The 14,688-nt window shown below is 44.9% G+C and overlaps 1 protein-coding gene across 3 annotated transcripts in view; it reads left to right on the plus strand.

The window, feature by feature from the left end:
• Positions 1–14,688, plus strand: part of LOC306817477 (leucine zipper putative tumor suppressor 2 homolog) — a 29,579-nt gene that overhangs the window by 6,794 nt on the left and 8,097 nt on the right. For 2 of the 3 annotated variants that reach the window (XM_079334381.1, XM_079334383.1), the window contains exon 2: positions 5,175–5,290. The gene's annotated coding sequence lies outside the window, so the exon portion shown is untranslated. Of the gene's footprint in view, positions 1–5,174; positions 5,291–9,631; positions 9,788–14,688 lie in introns of those variants that run through there. The other variant, XM_079334382.1, reaches the window with a different exon arrangement.

Genomic DNA, 14,688 nt, shown 5'->3' on the forward strand with positions numbered 1-14,688 from the left:
TTTTCCAAACATCCATGATAATATGCCAGAGCAGCATCACGGCAAAGTCATCATCATCATCATCATCATCATCATCATCATCATCATCATCATCATCATCACTTAGTGACTGCTCTGGGCATTGGGAGAAACTCGGCTCGTCAAGCTTTTTTTTTCTGAAGTTGTCGAGTGAATTACTACGTTTTTATGATGTCTGCATCTTCCTGTAAAAGAAGGCGTATAAATATAATATATATATAATATGTAGATTCCAACACAGGAGATACGGGACTGTCGCTCTTTAGGTGGTAAAAATATAACCAGCCTGATTTAGTTAGCAGATATTAACAATGTGAATCAGCCTGTTAAACAGCTTGGCAGTCATTTTGTGTTTTTGGGGGGAATAAGGGCAAAACACTGGGACATTTTGTGCATGTTAACATTTAACTATTGTGAGCATGTTGGCATGCAGACGTTTCCATTAAGCACAGAGCGCTAATGCGAGCAAACAGCCTTCACGCCGACCGAGCGTCCGTCTGGTTAATGAAAGGAGAAGCTGAGTGGAACTGGTCGGATAACGTGGGCTCACACGTCAGGGTTATTCAACAGATGTGGGCACACATGTAGTCATGTTTGGACTGGATGCCAAGTTGGAGCTTTAAGTAATTTGTACCAATAGAGTACCCGACATGGCACGCAGACTTGTGTTGCATCACTTGCGGCTACTTGAGGATGATTACGAGCTCCGAGGAGAAAAAAAATAAACTCCCAGTGAAAAACAACACGCCCTTTTCCCGTGAGCTGTTGTGATTGCGGTCGTGGTTAAAGTGTGACTCTGACATTGACAGCTGCTGCTGGGATGCTGAGAGGCCCATACTGTATAGTGACGGCCTGGAGCCTAACATTTCTTTCATTGGCTCAAGCCACGCTGTCTCTCTCTCTCTCTCTCCTTCTCCTTCTGCTTCTCATGTTTCCCACCTACTTCCTCTTCAGCTGTGTCAGCCGCCTGCTGTGACCCATCTCGCACCATCTGACTTTGGGGTAGCCCACAGCTACAATCACAGGCCGACCAAGGTCAGGACCACAAGAAAGACAAGCCACTTACCGAACCGGCCGTTTGTTTGAGAAAGAGCTGCTGTTGATTTTAGGAAAGCACACTCGTGCATCCAGTTCATCTGGATCACACTGAAAGTGACTACACCAAGCAACAAGCTGCAGAAAAATAAAGAAGCCAATGTGGAAGTGTCCACTTGAGGCCCATTAACACCCATGTTACAATAACCAAGCATGTTTACAGCCATGTACAAAAAACCCCAAATTTGTATCAATGGCTCATTTCTTTACTGGTACAAAATGTGTCTTTTTTTTTTTTTTTTTTTTAATAGCTCATCTGTTTTGATGATATGAGCATTGACATACATTTGCGGGCCGAGTGTGTCAGCTGTTTACCCAGGAGGCCTCAACCCCAACTCTTCTCCTGTTTCTGGGTTGATCTTAAATCGGGTAGAAAAAGAATTTCCAACATGGCGACCGACGTCGTTTGACTTCAAAACTCAGCTTCAGAAACCGACGGGTGACGTCACTGAGCCTGCGTCCATGTCTTATACAGTCACTGAACTTCTCGCTTCTTGGTTGACATTTTTTGCCGCTACAGTATGTCGGGCTGTGTTTATGGAAAAAAAAACAACAACCTTTGTTTTAATAAGCAGAGCAGATACGCTTTACTTAAATCTTAAGTCATCTTCTTATTTACAGACTCTTCTGCACTTTCCCTCATGTCCTCATGTCCTTTATCGCACATCCAGGTGTTCAAATGTGGTCAAATACCAGACGTGGCTTTTTTTAAGTTCTGATTTCTCCTGCCTCAGCGTAATCTCTCAGCCTTCGTCTTTGTGTTGCTCTTGAAGTTTAGAGCAGAGGAATCATCTTGAAGGCTGTTTTTGATGGAAGGACTCCGGGAGCATTCCTGTCTTTAAATCAATCTCAATTTACTGATTCGACGGTTGAGATTCTTTTCCCTCTTTTCCTCCTGGTTTAGTTTTCCTGCAGTCAGAGGTAAAGCTTGTAAGTGGGCCGAAGCCTCCCTGAGGTTGGTTGTTTGGATATTTTTAAATACATTTCTCCTCCTTCTCTGTGTGATTTGTGGCCTGATTATCTCCTGCTGGGGGAACCAAGAGATGGATGGCTCACACACACTGTCTCTGTTAAACACACTCTCGCTCCGAGTGAAGGAAAAAACCACGACTTCTCAAACAGCCGTTCCTTGAAGGGAAGCTTCACATCGAGGGGGCTGACGGCGTTTAGCGGTGGGAGGCAGGATGACGGGAGAGGTGAAGAGGTGGCTGGGAAAGAATGAGGGTGCAGATCAGAAGCTATGTGGGTGGTGGGATGCACGGATGGGCAGTGGCTGCGTCACAGCGTTGCATAAGGCCTTATGCAGGCAGAGAGGAAATGGATCTGAAGTCATTAGCGTGTTCCTGCCTGAGCACTTAGAGAGAGCGAGATGTTGACTATTCAAACAATGTGCAGTCCACGCATCCATCAACATTTCACAGAAGAGTCAAAGCTGCCTGTTGTTGAGTTTCCTGTTTTCACTTTTTACGAATAAACTGAGATTTTAATTCGACAGACAAACCCACGTACGAAGATTTAAAACATAAAAGTCTGGTTCTGTTTTGAGATTTCTGCCCGTCAAAAGGAAGTTTCTCCTTCCCACTTTAACTTAACGTTGTCATCAGTGTGGTGTAAAGGTGCGTCTCTGTAAAAAAAAAAAAGAGGACGAAGATGGAGTTCACTTTTAAAATGATCAAATAGACCAAGAAATGCCTGAAGATGCAGGCTAATGTTTGACCTTGGCTAATGTTTGACCTTGGCTAATGTTTGACCTTGTGTCGCAGCTGTTTTGCTATAATTGAGCTTCCATTTGTGTTGAAGTTGTCTCTGTGCGTGTCCTGTGTTGGGAAACCTCAGCTCGTCACCATAACAAAGCCTGTGTTAGACTCTCATTAACTCTGATCCTGGATGATTAAAGTAAACGCGACTTAAAGTGATGACTCAGCGGATTAATCAGGTGACCTGCTCCGACTCCAGACAACAACTCTGAGAAGTTAAAGATGGAAACCGTCAATGGTCGCCCCTGTGCCCCCCCCCCCTTACAATGAAGATGATCCCCCTCCAGTGTAATAGCAGGTGAGAGGCGTGGCCGTCTTATGTCAACACCTGTTCATAATCTGTGGCTTGATTGTCCGACTTAAACACAAACAAGGTATTACTCCGCATTACTCTACCTACACGCCGTGGCATGTGACACATGAAGCTGTGTCTGGATGGAGGGGAGCTCCTCCCTCTGCCTTGTAACACACTCTGCCCACACACACACACACACACACACGTGTTGAACCTGAACAGTAATTCTGTGCCGACGGTTAGAATCGTTAGGAAAAGCAAACATCCTGATCCAGCTGATCAAACAGGAAGCACGAAAATCAGTTAGCTCATCCATCCACTCTCACTCTCGAACCCCTTCACAGTGCGCAGATGTTCACATTACCACAATGAGACACGTTTAGTCAACTTAAAGTAGGACTATCATGTCACTCTGTCGTTCCACCACGGGCTGATTTCACGGATTAGCTTTATGTTTCCTGGAACAATCATAAAGTCAACATTTTGAACTTTAATATAGAGGACATTAAATGTGAGTAATGCCTCTCTTAAAAGGAGTGAAGTTGGGGCGCTGGTGGCGCAGCGGCAGCGCGCGCGTCCCATGTAGCGATTCTGTGGTCCTCGCGCGGGCGGCCTGGGTTTGCGTCCGGCCCGAGGCTCCTTTCCTGCATGTCTCTCCCCGCTCTTTCCCTGATTTCCGCATCTATCCACCTTCCTCTCACATATCATGATAAAGGCGAAAGGCCAAAAATAAATCTTTAAAAAAAAAAAAAAAAAAGGAGTGAAGTCAAACTCCCTGTGGACTTGTTGTTCTGAGCTCTGTGTTCACATAGGACGGACGGGACGGAGCGCTCTTCAGCTTATTTATTATTTCTTTCAGAGGCTCCTTCACGGGTCCTACTGTTAGACTTATACCACCATGGGGGGGGGGGGGGGGGATGGCCCCACCCCCCTCAGGGACGCTGTTAACGGAGGCAAAATGGTGAAGTTGTGTCGCACAGCTACAGAAAAGGAGAGCAAACAAACGTTTATAACTTAAGATCAGAGTTTTGTATTTGGGTATAAAATATGTGACGGGTGAGCTGTGAATGGACATTGGTAGTAGAAACGGGCTGCGTACATAACCGCTAAGCTAACAACGCGTGTTAGCTTAGCGGTATATAACCGCTACGCTAACAACGCTCCCCATGTCTGAGTTGTTCTGACCTGCTTTAACAGTCTGAAGTTGATCGATTAATTCATGCACAGTACGACTTGGAAATTTGACCTCTCAAGGCGCCGCCAGCAGTTTGTCCCACGCCGGTGTCCTGCAGGTATTTATGAACGCTCAGTGAGGAAAGGACACCTTGAGGAGTTGGCGTAGAAAAGCGGCGACTGAAACCTGACTTTGTAAAGATGTCCGTCCACTTGTTGCTCATCACGTCATTTGTTGTTGTGAGTGTCTCGAGTGTGAGACAAATGTGAGTTAAAGTCACAAACGGGACATTCTCACGACAGCAGGATTATAAATAAATCCAGTCTGAGATAATGACTCACCTCTGGCTCTTTCCTCATGCTCCTGTCCTCCACTCGGATGCATCACTTTAACACTTTTAATGACCTGCAGATGGACTCTTTGCTTCCGTCCACATGGTGGCAGTGTGCTTCTCACCTTCTTTGTCTTTTTTTTGTTTGGATGTCTGACAGAATATTGTTTAAAATCTCTTTTATTCGTATTCGCCTGGATCGATCACGCAGATCAGATGTGATTATAGACGAATGCATCAGAGAATAAACTTTACTCACAGGACAGTCTTCCTTCTCGTTGACATGGAAAATCCCCTCAGTCTCAACCTTCCTGCATGTGGAGATGGTTTCTTTTGCCATGATGACTCAGATTTTCCTCTTTCTCTCCGACTTCTATAAACACACTTGTCACACTTCAGGTTTTTTCCGACTCTCTATGTACAGTGGTAGTAGTCTCGCTGCTTTTCAACTGCTGATTCATCAACATGCAATTTCTTGATTTTTTAATTTTTTATCCTTCACAGTCGGCGAGGAGCGAGAAGCCAGGAGAGAGTGAAGATCTGCTCATCAGAGGGAGTCTCTGGGATGCTCGACGGACCCGTACCGCATGCTTCACTAAGACCTCCGGAAGCTAAGACAGGTACGACGATTCCTCGTTCCTCCAGTGGGTGCAGGATTTAAAAACACACATATATGAAGGATCTATTGATACGTGACGTTTTGAGCCAACATGCTCGGGAGCTTGTTGTTTCTTTTTTTTCGTATTTTTCTCAGGCTGTGCGTTTGACCAGGATGCTGATAATGAATGAAGCCTCATGGCGGTTTGTCAACTTTTAATATACAGTTTAACATGCACTCTCCTTAAATTATTTATGGTCAAGTCTGAATAATTTAAAGGAAAGGCTGAGCAAAGCGGTTCTTCGCTCTTCTAAATCCTGTGTTCACGGCATGTCTCGGGGTGGGCTGAGCTCGTTTCTGTCAGCTCAGCATGTTTGTGGATGAAGATTCAATTAGTCTTCATCATTTCCAGAGTTTCTAGTGAGAGGAGAGAGAAAAATGATTTAGCAGAAGCCTCTTAATCTTCAAAACAAACACAAGCGTCATTTAAAAAAAAAAAAAAACACGTTTGAAGAATCTGTGTTTCATCGAAGCTCTCCTGCGGTCCCAGGATGAGGAGGGGGGGGGGGCTAAGAGCTGAGCTGCCACTCATGTCCTCCATATCCTAATTGGAGCAGGATAACAAGAGTTCACTTTTCACACTTTCAACGGTGCAGCGTGAATGTGAAGTGGGCGTGTACTCCACGTGCAACATCAAACCACACACTCATATCTATCTTTCTGCTGTGTTTGATTTATTTAAACCCGTCATTATTAAGTATTTTTCATATAAAAGATCAGAATCACAAGGGGGGGGGGGGTCTTCTTCTGATGTCGAACAAGAAGTTTGGATTTTGTTTGCATACATTTTTACAACAAGTGTAGAAATCTTCTTTCCTGTCCCTCTGACTTCTCCCGCCAACTGTTTCCTCGCTCTCTTGCCGTTTTGGTTGATGCTTAATTGACTTGGCTGCAGCCTCCGTGCGTCCCACTCTGTGTGGATGTTTACACATTCCGGCCGTGTGGGCGTCGGCAGCAGATTTTAATCATGGATAGGGGTTTTGCTGTAATTCCAAAAAAACTGGAGGCGTAACCCTAATCTCTTTGGCACATTATACAGTAAATCAGAGTGTGGCTAAGTCGGCTTCCTGCCAACTCAACAAAGCCATCTCATGTCTGTGGATTTACGAGTGGACTTACCAGGAGTGGTTATTTCAATCCACAGAGAAATTCTCTCTCTCCTTTCTCTCGATTTGTGTCTAAAAACTGATGAACCGCCGCCCCCCTGCTGGGTGCTAAACCTTTGCACCAGTTGTTATTTTGGAGGTGTTCGTGGATTGCTTTGTGCCAGAGTGGATTACTCTGGAAGCGAGAAGTCCAAAAGGGCCGCGTGGCCGAGGCCGCTTTTAGCTGCAGCGCGTCCAGAGGGACCGATGTCCCCAACGCAGAGGCTGCAGAGACGTTGATGGATGGCCTAGCTTTCTGTCCGCTCGTGGTCCCATGATGTGCGGCGTTGTTATGAAAATATAGAAGGAAGCAGGCTGACGGGCCGCAGAGAGTCGGCAGCTCCACCGGCGCGTCGTCGGCGTGTCCAAATACAGATAAAAACCTGAAGTGTGGCGTCGAAGGAGCAACTTTCAACACTCACCAGAAACGGCACTCGTAACACTTTTCTGTCCCTCTAAAGGAAAATAAACCAAAGAGGATAAACCAAACCAGAAACCACCAGATGCATGTAAACAATACTGCTGCAAAGCCACGTGCAAATTTCTTGTTTTAACTGGAATTCGACTTTAATCCCCTCTTGGTTTTCCTCTGGCAGACAAGAAAAGGAAGTCATCATTTCACTGCTTTGGCCTGTAAATCAACTCCCCTCCAAAGGGGGCTGAGTCATGATGGTCCCCCTCCCTCTCTCTTATAAAGAGGAAGTGTTAATGGTGGCACTCACAGAGGTGATTTGCAGCCTGCCTCTTTATCCCAGCGCCGGTGGCCTCGGGGCGGCTGATTGATGGTGTTTGTCGAGCAGACTTGGACTCCAGCTGAGAGTCGTTTTGGGCGGCTTTGGCTGCAGCGGATACGGGACTTCTCCAGACCTCCCGTTCACGAGACGAACCTTGAACTCCATCCCCGACGCCTCTCCGCAGCCTGAAGGACACACTTTGTGCCCACTGGTGTGACCCACTTACAGGAGCAGGGAGAGACAAGGAGAGAGGCAGTCTGTGTTTGTGTGTGCACCAGGCTGTGGCAGGGCATAGCCTACTTCTCGTACCCTATTTTACCCGCGCTCTTCATCTGGGAGCCGAGCAGCTGAGCTCCTGCTGCACCGTCTCTTCCTGTTCTTTTTTTCCCTTTATTTTAATTCATTTGGACCAGATGGTGGATCACAGGTCAAGGCAGAGGCTGAGCACGTCCGCTGTCACGAGAAGAGACGACTTTCTGGAAGCTGATTGCTGGTTCCTCAAAGAGTCCGACACTCTTTCTTCAACAAAGACACTAATTTAACACCTAATCATCTTGTTTTGATTCTACACAATGTGAAACCTTAGCTCTCCTAAACCTCCAGCAGGCTGCTAGCTTAGCAGCTAAAGAGCCAGATAGTCCTTCGTAAAGCAGTGGAGACAAAAGCCGCAGTTTAAGACGAGTAGATTCTAGACTTGCATTATTCAGGGGGCTGGAAACACAAAACCAAGTGAGGGATCATGTTTTATAATGAGCAGCCGTTTGCAAACATATTCACCAAGACAACACAGGAGAGAATCAGTGGAACAAGGTTCGAGTTATTGCTGCTGGAAATCCGACATTTGTAATCTCTGTTATTGTTATTAACTCCAGAAGTGTTTGTTATATTCATGTCGGGAAGAAGACTCGAGTTTATCCCCTCGTGAAATAACAGATTTAGAAGTGATGATGGCCGAGCGGTTACAGGTACGGCATATGCTCCTCCAAGTGGTCGACATAGGTTTGAATCTGACCTGTAGCTTCTTTTCCAGCACGACATCCCGCTCTTCAGATTTTATACTCTATTCACAGCCCTTTCTAAATAAAGGCAAAAACCCACCCAAAATGAATCTGAATGAATAATTAAAATGTTGCATTCTCTGTATGAAAGACAAAAAAAAAGGTCGTTTGAACAGACTGCAGAAGGTCGCACTAGTTTGGGAGTTTTCTGGCTAAAAGAGTTTCCATCAAGCTAAAATGCTAAACTCCCTTGACCGGGTCACCTGAATGCATCAAACCTCTAATTATTCCTCAAACTTTACCCAACATAAGCAATCAGTTATTCCAGCCCGAGTCTGCATCATCCATCATTTAGTAAACGAATCGTCTGCTTGAACACTTTTAACTGTTGAGCTGTAAAGTGAGAGTCAGCGACAGCGCCGAGCTACGATACGTTTACATGTCTCTGAGCGATGACATGATTCGTCTTGGTTCAGGATGTTTGACAGAACGTCCACCTTTCTGTTTTGGGACTGAACCTGCTGTTACCACAGCTTCCCCCAGGTGGCGCCAAATCAACCATAACTAAAAATCTGTAGAGCGTAAAGCTCGTTATATTCTCGGTTAATTAATTCTGGGTGTCTTTTACATCATTTGTAAAATCTATGTTCTGAAGATTCGGATTCAAAAGATTGAATCTGGTTTTACGGCTTGTACTCTGTTTTAAAAAATGTCTGCACACTGTTCAGCTCCCAGCAAACCATTTCATGGAGCCGTGGGCGACATTTTTATCTTCACCTGATAAAGATCTTTTCAAGAACAGTTCGAGCTCATCCTGTCCTGCAGCTGTTTGCATGGACGTTCACACTCGCACTGCCTCTTTAAATCTCACGACCTGCCTTTGTGTTGAGTGATGTCAGTGCTGCTCTGTGATAGGTTTACCTCCTTTGATTAAGAATGATCTCAGTAATTAACTTCATTTGTGCCATCACATTTATAGATGAGGAAAGTTTCAGCTCTTTCTCCCTGCACCACTTTCATTCCTTCTTTAAGTTTGACGTTTTGTGCACCGGATGAAGACGAGACACTTTGACAGGGTCCAATAAAAAGGACTTTTTTTTGTTTTTTAAAAAGAGAGGGAATATCCTCTCACATTTCCGTTTTCTTTTTCCCCTGCTTTCTTTTGAAAGGAGAGTGGAATAGTTTTGAACTGACAGCTCCCCTCTCCCCGGCTCTCCGCTTCTTTCTTCTCTCACTTCTATTTTACTGCCGGACAAAGGCAGTGCAGGACTTCGCAGAGTTCAGTTTCTTTGGTCAAAGGAAATGGTAGAGGAGGAGCGGGGCAGGGAGGAAGGAGGTGTATCTGTCAGAGAGAGGCTGGGCTGATGAGGAGGAGGAGACTGTGCTTCCATTCACATTGGCGGCATTTGGCTTGAGAATGTTTTTTTTTTTTTTGAGGCAGAGGAGGAGGAGGGGGGTTAGAGAAGTTTTCCTCAGGAGGGTCAGTCAGAAACGGAGCCAAACATCCAGGAGAACGGGCGCATAGTGAGAGTCTGAAGTGCTGGAGGATAAGAAGGAGCCGACATGCAGCCCACAAACCGGGGTAAGACCGAGGGAAGATGGCTTTTTATTACTTTGACAAACCAGGTGACAAGTTCTGTGTGCTGAGAGCTGACCATGTGACTCACCCTATAGCTTAATAGCTTAATAGCTTAAACAGCATTCATACAGATTTGAACTAGTTCAGGATCAAACTTAAAGGCAGCTGTTGTTTTATTCAATGAATCAATAGAGTTGCATGTTCTCTGCTTCCAGCTCCTCACATGTCACATGTTTCTGTTTTCTTCTGTCCCATTAAAGACTCATTTTGACAACAAAAAAAAAATTAAACAGAGCAGCTTTACTTCGACCGCTAAGATGTCGTGACTGAACAAAATCCTGAAGGAATTGATTTTTGCAAGCTGGAGAAATCGTGTGCAGTTATCATGCGCTGGTCCTTCATTTAAACCAAATGAACAAACTGAGATTGTAAATCCAAAGTGTGTGTGTGTGTGTGTGTGTGTGTGTGTGTGTGTGTGTGTGTGTGTGTGTGTGATGGACCAAGTGAAAAGAGGCCTGTGCCTTCTCTTCAGCTCTCTGTAATCATTGACAGCGTTCACATCGGCAGCCGAACAAACCTGAACACGCTCAGGAGAAATTCCTGTGTCGTCAACCGTTCTCTTTGTGCACGGGCTTCGACCTCCATCGGTCCAAGTGCGGCGTCTTCATCTGCACCCCGCACTTCATCACCCACAAGATAACAATCAAGACATTTGATTTAGTTTAACTTTTTATTTATAATCCCTGGAGGCGAATTAAGAAAACGAATCCTCTCCCAGATTGAACACAACGCCAGTGATTAAAAAGCGGGATGATTTTCATCCTGGGTCCATCTTTCACTTGTTGATTTGGTTGGTGAATAAAATATGAATAAGTCATTTCCCAGAGCACAAAAGCAGCCAGTGTTTAAAAGTAAGTTATCTTCACTCTGGAGAAGTTGGACCCATCAAATGTTTGCACGCATAAAAATAGATTTGATCAACAGCGATGCTGATTGCAGATATTTTAGCCTGTGTATAAACCAGAGAAAATCAGTTTCTCTTTAAATGTGAGTTTTGTTCAGTAGATATGAAGATCATTTGAAGAAGTATTCTGCAGCTTCATTGTCAGTGAGGTTTTTGTCAACCTTTAATCATCCACATTTGGCCCGGTGACCGGCCGGTAGTGTCTGTGAGAGGTGAGTGGAGGTGTCTGCCTGAGGAAAGGTAGGTCGTCTGCAAAACTAAAATAGCTTTGTCACACTTTCCCTGTGTGTTCCAGTTTCCAGAGAGAGAGAGAGGCGGGGGGATCAGGACAGAGAGAGAGAGAGAGAGAGAGAGGTGAAGAGTGGAGGAGGGGATCTCCAGACTCATTTGTTTGTTCCCTCATGCAGACGCTTCCTGCTGAAAACTGAGACACTTGCTGCGTCTTCATTCAGATAGTAACACAGAATGTTCTAGTACTGTGTGAACCATGATCCTGTCGGTTTGTATGAAATCAAACACTGATTTATTTCACAGCTTCGTGACGATGTGAAACACCTGCTGTAAAGATGGTAACATCATCGTCTTAAAGCGAAACCTTTATTCTGAAAAGAAACATCTTGGTCATCTTTTCCATCAAAAGGCTCGTCCTTGGAGTCGAGCAGAAACCAGACCATGAAGATAAACACTCCTCTTTAGTAGCAAGTAAATCAGCAGCTCTCAGATATGTTTGTACTTTTGGAGAGGAAACGCGCCCGAAGACCAAACTCATGAAAAATGCAACAGTTCCCTTAAAAAGATGAAATACAGGTGATGTAGAAGAAGAGCCAACCTGTCCAATCAGAAGCGTTGAAAGCTCCTGATTCCACCTGCTCTCCAGCTTTGTTTATCCTTCAGTTGAATTTGTATCATCTCATGTTGACATGTTGGCTGCATTCAAATATCGGCTCACTGCACATCAACGATGAGCTAACCCCCCCCCCCCCCCCCCCCCCTCACAGAGGTGACGCCGCTGTAACAGAGTTTCCCAGTCCAGCCGTTCACCTGGTGTGGGGAATATTTTTAGACTCTCACCTCTGTGTGTTTATGGCGTTGGTCTAACAAAGAAGGATTTAGTGCAGGCTCTCTCCGTCTGTCTCAAAGCAGGTTAGTGTGACGTTGCAGCCTGGCAGGGCACGGCCATGTAAACGCTGTATACTGTACCTTTTGTAATGTGTTGGATTGACAGCCTCCGACTCAGCGAGATGTGACGTTGCATGAATGTTTCCGTGCTCGTGCTGAAGGTGTCAAGTGAAACACTGTGGAGTGCGGCGACCTGACTGTCAGTCTGTGAACTCGGAGCAGACTGCTGACTCTGTCTCTCATTTCTTATTCAGTGAAATCTTGGAGACTGACGGCTCAGCAAGAATTTTTAAAACACTGATCCAACTTTATGGATTTCTCCTCTCTGTTATGTGGCATCCGTTTCACCACGGAAAAATTACATTTAAAAAAAAAAATAATAATAAAAAATCTTTGATTGTCTCGAACCTCTCATCCAAACTTGAATTCCTTTTTTCGTTTTTTGTTTGCACATTACAAAACGTTCAGGTCATTAGTTTCATCTCCCAATAACTTTGACTTTGACTGATAAACGGCAAAAACGTTAGCTAGAAGGTGAGATAAGTAGCTCTGATTCTAAAATATATTTATTGTAAAAAATAGATAATAATCAGGGTGGGATGTCTCAGGACACTGCCACAGTGTTCGTACGTACCTCGTACATGTAGCGTTTAAAACAGGTACTGCTGCTGTAGCTTCAGCGTTTAGCCAGCTCTACATCCGTCTCGGCTTCCAGCGCCCGGCTGCTGCATTGTTGTCAGAGCAGCCAGCACTTCAACACAAGCGGGTTTCTTTAATGTCTGATGATGTATTAAAGTCCTTTTTACACTTGAATTCAGTAAATATTTGACAGAATTTAACAGGCGTCCTCGATCACCTGTCCCGTCTGTGATCCAACAATGATCCAGATTATGTTTGAACTAGAGAGGCTTCATAGTATTTATGCGGTGGCCCTGAAGGTCAACGTGTTGTCCCTCCTTTCTAATAATCCTTTTTTTATTGTCGTCCTGTTCTGGCGCTCGTGCTCACAGTTTTCCATATTCAATCACTGAAAACAATGAACTCATTTGTGAGAGTGTTTGCTTTGAGTCTATCGGGTTTTAGTTTTATGCGCAGCTGTCACTGTTTGCGACCACTGCAGATTGTCCCTCTGCTGCCTTTTCGTACGTTTTTTATCCACGTGAGTAAATCTATAAAACTGTCGACGCTGAAAACTCGGGATAAAACCCTGAAGCCTGGAGGTGACAGCAGAGCTGCTGCTGCCGGCCTCTGACAAAGTACGACACTTGACACGGGGGACAAATACTACTTCACATGTCCTCTCAGGAGCCGCGAGGACACGATGCAGCTTTCAAAGAGCTGTGTGCGCAGCGTGGTCACATCCAAACACCGAGCGGCTCGATTGTGTCCACGTCGAGTCCTCGCTCTCTCATTAGCTGGTGTGTCTGCACATTCCTGCTGCTGGAGGAGGGGAGCGACTGAGCCGTCTGTCTGAGGAGCCATTAAACCTTACAGGGACAAAAACAGCCCTGCTCCCAGTCAGCTGACACCGGAGACATTATGGAGGTGGCTAACATAAAAGACATTGGTTTGGTTTGAAGTTAAAACAGAAAAAAAAGCTCCACTTTTACTTGTTCAAGCTTTTCAAACGTAAAGATTTATTGCAGCTTTTCTTATATTTCATTTCATATTTTTGGATTCTTTTTCAGCCAAATTCAAGCGAGTTCAATAAACTCTGAAGTATGTTTCCATTAGTTTAACATGTGCTTGAAACAAATTCAAATAGTTTCAGCTCTATTTGCACACTTGTTCATTTACACACCCTTCACTCCTCCTGCAGAGTTGTCATGAATTCACACGAGCTGTTCATTTTAAAAGCCCAATTATCTTTTTATCGCGGCAGCCCGGAGCGTATGGACGACTGTCAGAGCTATAGAAAGTCTGGTGGCCTTTAAGATGCTAAAGAGGAGGTCTCGGCCTCCCTGTCAGCCCTCTGACCCCCTCCCCTCCTCTCCCATCCTCCCCCTCTCTCTCTTAATTTGTGAGGCCCTGATCGCCATGACAACAAAAGGAAGACCGGGGCCACATGATCACGACAGAGGGCTTTAAAACAGTTTGAGATCAGAGTCCCTACATAGCATCAGGCAGCCTGAGTTCCAGAGGGATTAGAGACTATTCTCCTGTCTGGAGAGAGAGAGAGAGGGAAACCTGTGAGCTCCCCCCGACCACAAATACTCATTGAAGGCAGCGAGAAGCCTTTAGGCTACTGCAAGAAGATACAAGAATTAAACTTACAAACCTTATTTTCACTTGAACCAGATGTTTATGTTTTTCTCTGTGTTGAAAACTGTAGAATATAAACCAACACAGAGTTTAATCTCATTTAATTTAAAGACGTGTGAGTAGTACACATCCTGGTCTCTTTATGGAACAGTCATACAATGTTGGGCACAAGTCTGATCTGATTACTGCAGATTAATGGAGATTATCGTGAAGTCTGCAGCAGCCCGACTGAAACTGAATCTACAGATTTAAAAAAAAAAAGGTTTAATGGTCACCATTGAAAGTGTTTCTTTAAAATGAACTCAGCCATGAATTTTCTCTTTTTGCACTGAAGACAAACTGACAACAGGAGTCTGCTGAGATGTGATTGGTTTATGACGACACTTCAACTTTAACCGTTACTCTACATGCATCCACACATGCACACACATCTACACACACATCTACACACACACATCCACACATGCACACACATCTACACACACATCTACACACACACATCCACACATGCACACACATCTACACACACATCTACACACACACATCCACACATGCACAC

Source organism: Symphodus melops (genome assembly GCF_947650265.1).
Source record: "Symphodus melops genome assembly, chromosome: 21".
NCBI classification, from domain to species: Eukaryota; Metazoa; Chordata; class Actinopteri; order Labriformes; family Labridae; genus Symphodus; species Symphodus melops.